Source organism: Hyperolius riggenbachi, chromosome 9 (genome assembly GCF_040937935.1).
Source record: "Hyperolius riggenbachi isolate aHypRig1 chromosome 9, aHypRig1.pri, whole genome shotgun sequence".
Lineage (NCBI taxonomy): Eukaryota > Metazoa > Chordata > Amphibia > Anura > Hyperoliidae > Hyperolius > Hyperolius riggenbachi.
This window is the reverse complement of record NC_090654.1, coordinates 254,184,576-254,197,974: the sequence shown is the minus strand read 5'-3', so window position 1 is coordinate 254,197,974 and position 13,399 is coordinate 254,184,576. Positions and strand designations below refer to the sequence as shown.

The following is a 13,399-nucleotide window of genomic DNA, read 5'->3' as shown; positions in this document are numbered from 1 at the left end:
TGGTGCGCACCGTGGCGAGAGTGTAGGCCGTGGCGGTTTTCAAGCCCATATGGTCGCTGGGCTGTGGTAGCTCAATGATAGAACAACAGTGACTGTCCAGCTGATCAAATTTGGTCTGACCACAATGAAGCAACGACCTTATTATCTTTTGTGTCCCACCCCCACCCGAAACACTCAAATACCCGGCGGTCGTTGCTTCATTGTGATATGCAAGCCCCTTCACCGTGGCAAGGTAATGATCACGAAGTGGGATGGGCACATGAACATGCCTTTTGTTTTTTTGTTGCAGCCGCCTGCAGTGCAGCCCGAAAAATTAGGCAGGCATGTACACGCACCAGAAAAATTAGTGTAAATCCGCCTAGAGTCCTGGACCCTGTTGGTGGTGGCAGAGAAGGCAAGCGGCCTGCAGGCAGAGATGCTGTGTGTGGGGACTGACTTAGTCTTCGGTCGTGCAGTAGCCCTCCGGGATCCATTCCTCATTCATTTGATAAAGGTCAGGTAATGAACACTGTCGTGACTTAGGCCGACTTCTCTTCTCAGTGACTATGCCTCCAGCTGCACTGAAGGTCCTTTCTGACAGGACGCTTGCGGCAGGGCAAGAGAGAAGTTGTATGGCAAATTGGGACAGCTCTGGCCACAGGTCAAGCCTGCGCAACCAGTAGTCCAAGGGTTCATTGTCGCTGCTCGCAGTGTCTACATCCACACTCAAGGCCAGGTAGTCGGCTACCTGCCGGTCCAGACGTTGGTGGAGGGTGGATCCGGAAGGACTATGGCGAGGAGTTGGACTAAAGAATGTCTGCATGTCCGACATCACCCTGAGATCGCTGGAGCGTCCTGTCCTTGCCTGCGTGGACTTGGGAGGAGGAGGGTTACTGCCAGTGGTACCTTGATTGCATTGTGCAGCCACATCACACTTAAACGCATTGTAAAGCATCATCGACATCTTGTTCTGCAAGTGCTGCATCCTTTCCGCCTTCTGTTGAGTTGGTAACAGGTCCGCCACTTTGTGCCTGTACCGAGGGTCTAGTAGCGTGGCCACCCAGTACAGGTCATTCGCCTTGAGTTTTTTCATACGGGGGTCCCTCAACAGGCTGGACAACATGAAAGAGGCCATCTGCACAAAGCTCGATGTAGACGTACTCTCCATCTCCTCTTGCTCTTCCTCAGTGACGGAACGCAACTCCTCTTCCTCCCCCCAGCCACGAACAATACCACGGGAACGTGGAGCAGCAGAAGCCCCCTGTGACGGCTGCCGCGGTTGTTCTTCTTCCGCCGCCTCTTCCTCCTCCACAGAAACACCTTCCTCATCACCATCATCAGAGTCTGACTCCTCTCCTTCCCCACACGACTCCTCTTCTTCCTCCTCCTCCTCCCCCCTCTGTGCTGCTGCAGGTGTTGTGGAAACATCGGGTTCGGATGTAAATCGGTCCCACGACTCCTGCTGCTGTAACTGTTCTCGTTCACGCTCCTCCACAGCTGTATCCACCACTCTACGCACGGCACGCTCCAGGAAGTAGGCGTAGGGGATCAAGTCGCTGATGGTGCCCTCAGCGCGACTCACCAGTTTGGTCACCTCCTCAAAGGGCTCCATGACCCTGCATGCATTTCACATCAGTGTCCAGTTGTTGGGCCACAACATCCCCATCCTCCCAGATTGTGTCCATGTACTGTAATGATACAGGTACTGGGTGACGGCTTTCTCCTGGTCTAGCAGGCGAGAGAACATCAGCAGGGTGGAATCCGTATAATCTTCATCATAATCCTCCTGCTCAGCTTCGCTTTCCTCAGACACCTCCTCAACTGCACCAACTGCAGGTGGTTTATCATCCCCCTCCTCACACGTTACGTCCATACTATCGCCACCTAACTCAGACGTATGAGGTGGTGTACCTGCGCCTTCTTGTTGTTGTTGCAGTAGTGGCTGTGAATCAGTGATTTCACCACCACCAAATAACTCCTGCGAAGTGTCAAATGCAGCGGATGTGGTGCTTGTTGTAGCGCTGGTGGCTGCGGGAGATGAGGTGTTCTGTGTTAAATACTCAACCACGTCCTCACAATTTTGGGAAGTAATGGCACGTGCCTTCTTCTGAGCACTGTATTTTGGGCCAGGTCCGCATGAACCAACTCGCACAGACCTGCCGGTGCCTGGTGGCCTTCCTCTGGGTCTGCCTCTACCTCTTCCTCTACCTGGTTTGTCCATTTTGTCCTTCTCGGGGGGGTTGCTAGGTATATGCAGTGAGCTGGGTTCACTCATTCACTCAACACAACAGGTAGTTATATGCAGTGAGGTGGGTTCACTGAACAGTAAAGGTAGTTAGATGCAGTGAGGTGGGTTCACTGAACAGTAAAGGTACTTAGATGCAGTGAGGTGGGTTCACTCAACACAACAGGTAGTTAGATGCAGTGAGGTGGGTTCACTGAACAGTAAAGGTATTTAGATGCAGTGAGGTGGGTTCACTCAACACAACAGGTAGTTAGATGCAGTGAGGTGGGTTCACTGAACAGTAAAGGTACTTAGATGCAGTGAGGTGGGTTCACTCAACACAACAGGTAGTTAGATGCAGTGAGGTGGGTTCACTCAACACAACAGGTAGTTAGATGCAGTGAGGTGGGTTCACTGAACAGTAAAGGTACTTAGATGCAGAGAGGTGGGTTCACTCAACACAACAGGTAGTTAGATGCAGTGAGCTGGGTTCACTCAACACAAAGCTAGGTATATGCAGTGATGAGGTGGGTTAAGTAAATACAACAGGTACTGGGTATATGCAGTACTGGGTAGTACAATGTGCAGCTCCCTGTCACACACACAGGTAGTCACTGAATGTGCTGGGCTGCTGGCAGTGGCACACACACTATGAATTAGCAAGGCTGTGCATGCAACAAAAGTGTCAGTTTGACACAGAAAAAAAAAGTACAGGATTAGCTCTGAAAAGAGCTGTTGAGGGGTGCTATACAAGCAATAATAATCAGCCAGTAGCAAGCTGAGCAGCCAAGAACCTAACTAATTTGTCCCTAGAAGAACAAGTCTGCAGCAGCTGTCCCTAGTCTGTCTCTAGCAGGCACACGAGTGAGGCTAATGGCCGCTGGAGCCTGCCTTATATAAGGGGGGTGGGGTGCGGCTCCAGGGCTTAGTGTAGCCTGAATGGTTACCATGTGCCTGCTGACTGTGATGCAGAGGGTCAAAGTTGACCCTCATAGTGCATTATGGGGCGAATCAAACTTCCGCAAAAGTTCGCCTGGTGCAGGCGAACGCGAACCACCAAAGTTCGCCTGGAACCTTTTGCCGGCTAACCCATCGCTACATCTCTACTGGGGACACGCGTGGCCCCCAGAGTCGTTTCTAGTGGCAGGAAAGCAGGGTGGGAAGGCTGCAGACATTGCTTTTGCCAGTACCCGCTCTGCAGGAACAAACTGCAGGAATCCCTGCCACTACGAACGACTCTGGGAGACATGAGTGTCCCCGGCTGCCAGAGCTGAAAGGAAGTGGACAGGGGGAGGAGCCAGAGCCGAGGAGCCGGCTTCATTTCTTACGTTATTGCTGCCGGGAATCCCGAAATCTTAATTCATTTTGCACATTGGCTGCAATGAAACCGCCACTACTAGTTTTGCCTGGCCAGAACCGCACGAAGTGGCCTGACATATACAGGTTCTGGCTGTAACATATACAGGAAACTGCAAGAACTTGCTTGAACCAAACAACTGATCAGAAAAGCCTTTATACATGTGTGTGTGTATAGTGTTCTTGCTTTTTAGACCAATAGGATGTTGACCACAGATGCTTCATGTGTAGCGGGTCTGAGCCTTATGGCACTAATTATTTTATTATGCACTAGCAGTTGCTAAAAAGTAAGGGTCCTTTCACAATTCAGCCATTGCGGTGTGGCTAAACGGACAATATAAGCACATAGTGATCATGTAACAGCAATGCTCACATTGACGTGTCAGCAGTATGATGCAATTCATTTCCTTGGTGTAACATGCAGAATGTTGTGCGTTACCAGACGACGCACACGCTAACCAGTGCGGAGTAATCATACATTATGTCTCCTGCCAGTACAGTCCACTGGTAATGCGGGATGTGACATTTCAACCCCGTTGCGATCCTATTTTTCAGGATACCCAAACGCAACGTGTATAGTGTGAGCGTTATCTAATAGAAACATTTATTGGATTGCCTAAAGCTGGGCTATGAAACAAAGTGCCCATGGAACTCATAATCCTTTTCCCATTAGACACAGTTCTAACCTCAGAAACCACATTAAAAGGAACCTGAAGCGAGTAAAATTATTTAAAATAAACACATGACGTAACTGCAAATGAATATTACATACTATCCTCACCGTCAGTTCCTCTCAGAGGCTAACCATTTAATTCTTACAGTGAGCCCTTCCAGTATATACCAGTTGCTGTCAGTTATACAGTATATCAACAGCTGTCAGTTACAACTGAATGTGCAAGGTAATGTCCATGTTTCTCTATGGCTCAAGTGGGTGATGTCACAGTTAAACCGTGTGCTGAACAGGAAGCCGTTATGAGGTAATGGCCATTTTCTAAATGGAGGACAGAGAATTCCATTGATCACATTGGACAAATGGGGTGCAGGAGAGGAGAAAGAGATTGAGGAGTAGACTAAACAGTAAGTATAACCTGCGCAAAAGGTGGATCAGCGCAACACCAGGCCGCCTCCGAATGGCCTCCAATCAGAGGTGCGCTGAGCCCCCCCAGAAACTACAAACGCACCTTGAACCCAAACAGAAGCTCTGCATATACACCAAAAGCAGCTGACCAAAAACTAAATAAATTAGTACATAGCAAGGAAATGAACAGCGCTACTTAAAAACAGACTAGTGCCTACCTGCAAAAAAGTGCAAGCCCCACTTGTGGGATATAATACTTGCCGAGCATACACATGACCTGTCTACCACTGGAGGAGGATGTTAGTTTCCTGTAACAGCTTGCATGCAACCTATTAAGTACTCGTCCCTCCCACTGCGAAGAAGTCAATCCTCCATGGGAGGGGCCTAACACTAACTAAATCCTAACCTATGTATATGCATAGCCTGGGTGCGGCTAATCAAATAAAATCGAAAATTGAAAATTGCGCAAAAGGTGGATCAGCGCAACACCAGGCCGCCTCCGAATGGCCTCCAATCAGAGATGCGCTGAGCCCCCCCAGAAACTACCTACCCACCTTGAACCCAAACAGAAGCTCTGCATATACACCAAAAGCATGGCTGTTAAGTGGGAGCAGCTGACCAATGATCACATTGGACAAATGGGGTGCAGGAGAGGAGAAAGAGATTGAGGAGTAGACTAAACAGTAAGTATAACCTGCATATGGTTATTTTTATTTTCATTTCAGGTTCTCTATAAAGTTTACCAGACATGTTACACTAGGCTTCATTTATACTTACCTTCCTCCAGCCCCATGAGCTGCGCTGAGTCCCTCACCGTCTGCCTCGGCCCCTCTGTTCTGGCACTATGACTGCTGGTAATCCGTTCAGTCGCCGCCTGTCGAGGTTTTCTGCGCATGCATAACTCTGCCACATGCTTGCCTCCGCCACGCTCCCATCCCCTGGCGCATTCTGCACAGGCACATAACGCTCCAGAGGATGGGAGCGTGATGAGGGGGGCAGAGGATCAGCAGGATAGCCAGGCAACTGGTATTTCTTAAAAAGGAAATAAGTATGGCAGCCTCCATATTCCTCTTGTTTCAGTTGTCCTTTGAATCAAAAAGTTTTTTTCAATATGAATCACCTCTGCTCTGGAAAATTTGCATTGAATTGGGTCAGAAGAGAACAGACCCTCATCACTGGAGCTACACCCTTCCTGGTATTGGGAAACCCATTTACCTGCACTATTTCCTTATCCTCTGTTTTTACCCACCTAGGTCACTCCTTGTTTTATTAATAGCTATGACAAACTGGTTTGCACATAACACGTGTAATCCACTTTTAACTCATAATAATTTGTTTATGTTAAGTGAATCATACATAATGGAATGACTGTAAAAGGATTGTACTTCCACGTTACTGTTTGGGCAGTTTACAACAGGATTTAAAGGGCAACTTGAAGCCTGGTTGTCCTGCTGATCCTCTGCCTCTAATACTTTTAGCCATAGACCCTGGACAAGCATAAGCAAATCAGATGTTTCTGGCATTGTCAGATCTGACAAGATTAGCTGCATGCTTGTTTCTGCTGTTATTTAGACACTACAGCAGCCAAATAGACCAGCAGAGCTGCCAGGTAACTGGTATTGTTTAGAAGGAAATAAATATGGCAGCCTCCATATACCTCTCACTTTACTTGACCTTTAAAGCAAACCTGTAACGTACAAAAATAAGGTCCCTTTCACACAGTCAGCTTACAGGAGGTGAATTCACTGCCAGTCAGCTGCTCTCCCACACTGGCCGGGCGCTTGATGCCGCTGACACTAGACAGGTCCCTCTACTTAGGAGGAAGGGGGAAGTCTCTTTAGGATCCAGACGGAGCAGTGCTTTTCAGCGCTGCTAGCTTTGGGCGCAGCCAGCGCCGCCATAGACTGTAATAGGAATCAGTCTATAGCGGCGCTCAGTGAGGAAGGTCGGCTCCGTCAGAAGACGGAGCCGAAGTTGTTTAAAAAACACAATAATTCGGCCTCCAGCAATCGCTGGAAGCTGAATTATTTCATTCCCCCACTATCCATGTCGGCCTGGAGGGGGAATAGTAATTAAAACGCCCCGGACTTGTGCAGAAGCAGGACCAGCCATTTAACAGCTGGATCCTGCGCCCAAGTCTACCAGCGCCGTATTCAAATGTACGCGATCCAGAGGCTTCCCCCTCCCGAGGTAAGTACCACCTGGGGTACTTTGTTCCCTTACAGGTGCAATTTAAAGAGGGAGCTGATACCCCCTTTCCCATGAGAAATCTTTATCTTTTCTCAAATAGATCATCAGGGGGTCTGTATGGCTGATATTGTGGTGAAACCCCTCCTATGGTGTGATGTCATCACCATGGTCATGTGAACCTTGTTGCATTGTGGGACATAATGGCTGTTTCCAACTGCAAAACAACCAGTATCTCCCTCTGTACATACAGTATGTATATCTATTAAAAAAAACTTTTTAGCCTACCACATTGTTAGCGGGCGTAGTTATAGATAATGGCAGTTGGTGCTGTCTAGGTTTTTTTCTTGGCTGCCAGTAGTAAAGATGACTGTGGATAAAACAATATGAACAAATTACATGGAAAATATGAATCCAATTCTTTCTCTCTTCTCAACTTCTCACTTTGCAATATCTTGATTTATCTTTTCCCCCTTCTACTATTTTTCGGTAACGTTCCTCTTTTAAGCAGGTAGAAACAAATTTAGAAATTTGGCTTTAGCTGTTTGAATTTGATTTGTACGAAGCTTCGGCTTATATCCTTAGATAGGTTTGATGCAATGAATGTTTGCATGTCTGCACTATGCATGTTACAGGGCCAGAGTTAGGACACCTATGTTTACCTGGGTACTTCTGCGCAGTATATTAGGTGACTAAGCATGAGAATGCATTCTTCTGTGAACTAAAACCCCGGCTTTTAACTTAGCAGTAGGGATAACAGTTGTGCCTGGATGAGTGAATCTGTGAATGCATTTGTTTGAACATTTGCATGCGAGAGTGCGAGGGTTAATAAATTTTTGCTGTTTTCTGGCCACACCCCCTTCAGCATCTCCCTTTCCTTAATAACTTATTTAATGTCCTAACTAGAGGCGATGCGCCTAGATATATGTGTTTTTTTTTCTTGTTACTGACCCCTGTGGCTAGGGTCTAATTCAGTGCACTCCCTCCTTCCCCTGTATGTGTTTTTTTGACAGCATGCACACAGCTTATGCTGGTGTATGTGCATGGTGCGCATGGATACATTACGTTAGCTCCCTTGTGCAATTGGTAAGATGCGTTATCTGTCCCAGGAGAGGACGTCAGGATGTGTGCTCCTAATCCTTAGATAGGTTTGATGCAATGAATGTTTGCATGTCTGCACTATGCATGTTACAAGGCCAGAGTTAGGACACCTATGTTTACCTGGGTACTTCTGCGCAGTATAGGTGACTAAGCATAAGAATGCATTCTTCTGTAAACTAAGACCCCGGCTTTTAACTTAGCTGTAGGAATAACAATGGTGCCTGGATGAGTGAATCTGGGAATGCATTGGTTTGAACATTTGCATGCGAGAGTGCAAAGGGTTAATAGATTTTTACTTCCTGAGTCAGGACTGAGTCAGCCACTTACATACCTGATATTTAACTCTTTCAGGCAGAGAAATAAAAAAAGGAACACAGCATATTTATTTGTGTGCTAGGCACTGTACATACACGTCTATCGCACCATGTCACATGTCACTTCGGGTATCCTTTAACATTGTCATTATTGTGGGTTTTGCATTAGCTTCCACTTAAAGTTAATAAAGCTAAAGCCATGAAATAAATTCTGGTGTTCAGGTGAAATTGGTGTCCTCTCTGTGTCACCGGTAGAGTGAAGTTCAGCCACTAGGATTTGTTGATTTGGATCCATCTCTTGGCACTGTGGAGAGAAGACGTATGAATGTGGTAATGCAATCTTATTCATAGTTACATAGTTACTATGTAACTATGAATAAGATTGCATTGCCACTTGTGGACCTCTTTCACCACTGCTTATACTGCTGCTAGGGGACCTTTGCTGATTCTATACATGTCCTGTTTTAACCATCAAAACCTCTCTTCACCTCCACATTCTCACTAATTCTCATGTTAGGTGTTTCTCTATGGGAAAAAATAGATGACAGAAGCAGCAAAGGCAATCTACACTGATAGGTCATTAGTTGTCCAGGGCGTATTACTGGTGCAGAAAATGCTGCTATCCAGCCCATCCAATCTCGTGGCAACCCCAACATTAATATTAATTTACAGTAACTTTCCACTAGGCTATTATCATGTTTGTATGTATGGGAACAATATGGTTGGAGGCAACCAAAATGATACAAAGTTTAAAAAATTTAAAATAAGGTAAAGGTAGCTTACCTAACTATGGATGTCTAGACTGTTATTTCAGAACAAAAATTAGTTTGATTGGCACATGAGACAACGTGTTTTGCAAGCCACAATGCCCATTTTTTTAGGCCAATAATGTACCCAGAAAACTGTAATTGATGCTAGTAAGAGCTCCACACAGAATGACTTGTCTTTAGGGTAAAAATCTTAAAGGATACCAAATGCAAAACATGCTAGAGAAATGGGGGGAGCAGGCATATACTGTCACCTGTCCTGATGCCTACCGCTCCCCCCGTTCTCCTCTCTGCCCCCACGTTCTACCAAAATGTCCCTCCGGCTGCCTCTTTCGGGTCGCTGGAGTCGGGCACTACTGCGAAGGCGCTGGCCCGGAAAAGGCTGCCGGAGGGGCATTTCGGTAGAATCGGGGGGCAGAGAGGAGAATGGGAGTAATGACAGCCCCAGTTCTCTAGCATGTTTCACATCTGGTATCCTTTATATAGATATTGTAGACAAGACAAATAACATTTATATCCTGCTTTTCTCCTGGCGGACTCAAAGCGCCAGAGTTGCAGCCACTAGCACACGCTCTACAGGCAGTAGCAGTGTGTAGCCCAAGCCTTACTGAATAGGTGCTGCCTTACTGAACAGGAAAAGCCAAGATCCGAACCCAGGTCTCCTGTGTCAGAGGCAGAGCCCTTAACCATTACACTAATATACTACTGTACAGGGGCGTAACTTGGCCCCAACAGGCCCCCCTGCAGAATTTCTAAGCGCCCCCCCCCCCCCCCCCCCCCCCCCCGGGCCCGCTCTGGGCCGTTTTGAGGGGCTGGAGGGGTCGCTGTATGAGGGGAAAGCCATGCTGCACTTCAGCGGGGAGGGGGGATGTTCCCCCCCCCCCCCTCCCTCACCTCAGGGCTCTCCCCTCCAGCTTAAATCAGAGTCTGGGCAGCAGACAGATACATACCTTCCGTGCGCTCCAGTGTGCGTTCCTCTCTCTAGTCTCTGACGCGACTAGCCACGCGACAGGAAGTTGCGTCAGAGACTAGAGAAAGGAAAGCACGCCGGAGCACACGGAAGGTATGTATCTGTCTGCTGCCCAGACTCTAATTTAAGCTGGAGTCTAATTTAAGCTGGAGCGCAGAGGGGAGAGCCCCGAGGTGAGGGAGGGGGGGGGGGACGTCTTCCCCTACCCGCCGAATGTGGCCATGGCTTTCCCCTCATGCTGCGTCCCCTCCAACCCCCACAAAACAGCCCCGACCGGGCCCCCCCCCCCCCGCGGGAGCAGGGGCTGCATGCCCTATAGTTACGCCAGTGCTACTGTATATTGTAGCATATTGAGAATCTAATAACACTGTAATGAAATGGTAACAGAATAGATACTTATATGAACCTCTTAGTTTGTAAAAGTTAATGAATAAATTGGACACATAAATGTCATGTTCAATGTGCTCTTTCAGGCGTACATTTAAAAACACCCCGAGCTAATTTCAGTGCAGCGTTAACCGAAAATAGAAATTCAGTTAAGGGCGCATAATATAGCAGTAGTAGAATATGAGTACATTTACAGATATTCTACTACTGGATATAGTGAAATATCCGTAATATTTGCAGATATTTTACTATGACCTAACCCCTCGCTTTTTTTTTAGCTCCTCCTCTTTTCAGAGCTACTTTCTGCAAGAATTAGAAGGTTCACTTAATAGGCGGATAAAAATGGTGCTGTGTGGGAAGGAGTTTGGGGATCCTACGTGGCACACAATCCTCAGGGAGCTTGGGGCGCCTCTTTAAAGAGAACATTCATTCCTGCTTCTTAAACTGAACATGAACCAAGTAACATTTTTTTTTTAAATAAACACATGATCTACCTGCAAATGAAATGAATATTGCATACTTACCTCACCGTCAGTTCCTCTCAGAAGCTCACCATTTTCTTCTTACAACATTTCCCTCCAGTTCTGAGAAGATTTTTTCAGAACGGAAATATATCAGTTGCTGTCAGTTATATATCCGTTGCTGTCAGTTATAACTGAAAGGACAACTGATAAGCATGGTAATGTCCATGTTTTACCTATGGCTCAAGTGGGCAATATAACAGTTTAACAGTGTGCTGACCAGGAAGCTTTTAAGGGGTAATGGCCATATTCAAAATGGAAGACAGAGAATTCCATTGATCACAGTGGACTAACAGGATGCAGGAGAGGAGAAAGATATTGAGGCGTAGACTACACAGGAGGTATGACGTGTGTATGTTTATTTTGCCTTTTAATTTTCAGTTCACGGTTCCTTTACCCGGTGGGCGGCCTGACCTGGAAGTGGTGAGCGGTGCCGTAACATCACCGTGCAAAAGTGTGTGCTCCACGAAGTGAGGTGTGCACGTCCGGCTGGGACACAGACTGGAAAGGAACTAATGTCAGATGGCTGAACTCGGTGATGAATGAATTACATAGGCAGGAGGTAGACGATATCGACGACAAAGAATATAATCAAGCTGGCAAAGATGCTGTCTAGATGTAGATAAAAGTGAAAAACAAGTATATTAAGCAACATAAATAAATAAACTTTATATAAACAAGAGATTTGGTTCTCATGAATTCTTCTATTCTATATTATCTAAGATAACATGTAGGTGAAACTAGGAATTTGATGAGGTCAGGGCCATTTTTAGCAACAATGGGGCCCCATTGCAAAATAAACCCGTGGGGGGCCCCCAACAGATACCAGAACAAAAATCGGCATTAAGGGACCTTTTTGCAGCTGGTATAGTCGGTGTGAAGCCCCAATCAGTCGGAGCTCCACATTCTGGCTATCCCAGCCTGCATGGGGGACAAGGGGTTAAAATGTTTCAGGAGGGGGGACACCACATATTTTTTTTTTTAAATTTCCCACACTCCCCCCCCCCCAAAAAAAATGGGAAAATAATAGGTAAAAATGCCAGGGATCCTCATACAGCCATATTGCGGCTGTATAGCGATCCCTGGCCAAAGCGCTGCGGCTGCAGAGGAGTTTCCACCCCCTGGAAACCCCATCAGGAAATTCATTGCTCTTTCTTTTGATACATGTAAAATTACACTACCGTCAGGTTTGCTACTAAAAGTGACATTTACCGCATTTAAAAGTATATTTTTTTCCTTCGAAACTTTAAAATCGATTTTCTCAAAAACTATAAGGTCTGTTTTTTCCTCTTATTCTTAATGATCTCCTTAACATATCCTGCAAATGTGGGGTTTCTAGCATTTAACCGTTGCTATTAACCGTTAAAGCAAAAGTGTTAAAGAAAGGGAGCTCTGGGCTAACTTCTATGTATATATAATTAATTAATTTATTGATAATTCATGATGCAAAAAGACAGACAAACATTTATAAAAATACCCCCCTAAAAACAAATTCCAAACTGGCCAGCATCAAGCATATGTCCCTATGTAGGAGTGCACTCCCTGCATTAACAGGTATCCATCATGCATGCATGTATTTTTCTTCAGGCCCAGTTAGAATTGAAATGGTGACCACCAATATCCAGATCAGGCTCACTTGGTTCTCTTCAACTCTGACCCCGTGTGCATATTCAGCACGCCTCTCTGTATAGATACGCAACCATTACTGACACCCAAAAGATATGTCAAACCTCTACCGGACTTTCCGCATTGACTCTAGGATGTTGCTACTTCATAGCCATATAGAGCAGTTATGGCAGACGGATTTCCGCTCACCGCGCGATTCCTCACGTACCTCAAACAGGTCTGCGTGGTGCGGGAGCTGATGATCCCAGCCTATGCTGCATACATACTTTGTTTTGGCGTAGAGTGGAAAGAGGCCGTTCACAGCGAGTTTGCAGAGCGGAGGCCAGGAGGAACGGACATAAAACTTGCCATGACGCAAATCCTAGAGGCTTGCAGGTCATGGGTATCTATAGATTAAATATCAGCTTGAGAAGAGGGGACTTTGACTCGGAACTGAGAAAGAAAGAATCTGAATTGATTTATAACTGTGGAAGCTTAATGCCATCTGGTCTCAACAAAGACCTGAATATGAAGGTCTTCTTATAGCATTGGAATCTTCTACCCATTGAGAGGTCCTCGGATTTATGTCCGTTTTTCGGCCCGGTTGCATATGGATAGATATGACGGGCAGCTGGAATTTTAATTGAACGATGTACCCGCAAGGGAATAAAAGCTGGTGCCCTTTAAGACGCTGTACGTCTGAAATCCTGTTTGGGATGAAACGCGTCACGTGCGTGTGACGTCCGATGTCCGGTGGGCGTGTTCTCTGTTCCCCGTGCCTCCGCAACCTTCCTCCTGGCCTCCGCTCTGCAAACTCGCTGTGAACGGCCTCTTTCCACTTTACGCCAAAACAAAGTATGTATGCAGCATAGGCTGGGATCATCAGCTCCCGCACCACGCAGACCTGTTT

At 46.6% G+C, this 13,399-nt stretch overlaps 1 protein-coding gene across 2 annotated transcripts in view; it reads left to right on the top strand.

Moving 5' to 3' along the window:
* Window positions 1–11,528, top strand: part of TRAPPC6B (trafficking protein particle complex subunit 6B) — a 54,743-nt gene extending 43,215 nt beyond the window's left edge. For both annotated transcript variants that reach the window (XR_011024143.1, XR_011024142.1), the window contains exon 7: window positions 11,266–11,528. The gene's annotated coding sequence lies outside the window, so the exon portion shown is untranslated. The remainder of the gene's footprint in view (window positions 1–11,265) is intronic.
* The last annotated feature ends 1,871 nt before the right edge of the window (window positions 11,529–13,399 follow it).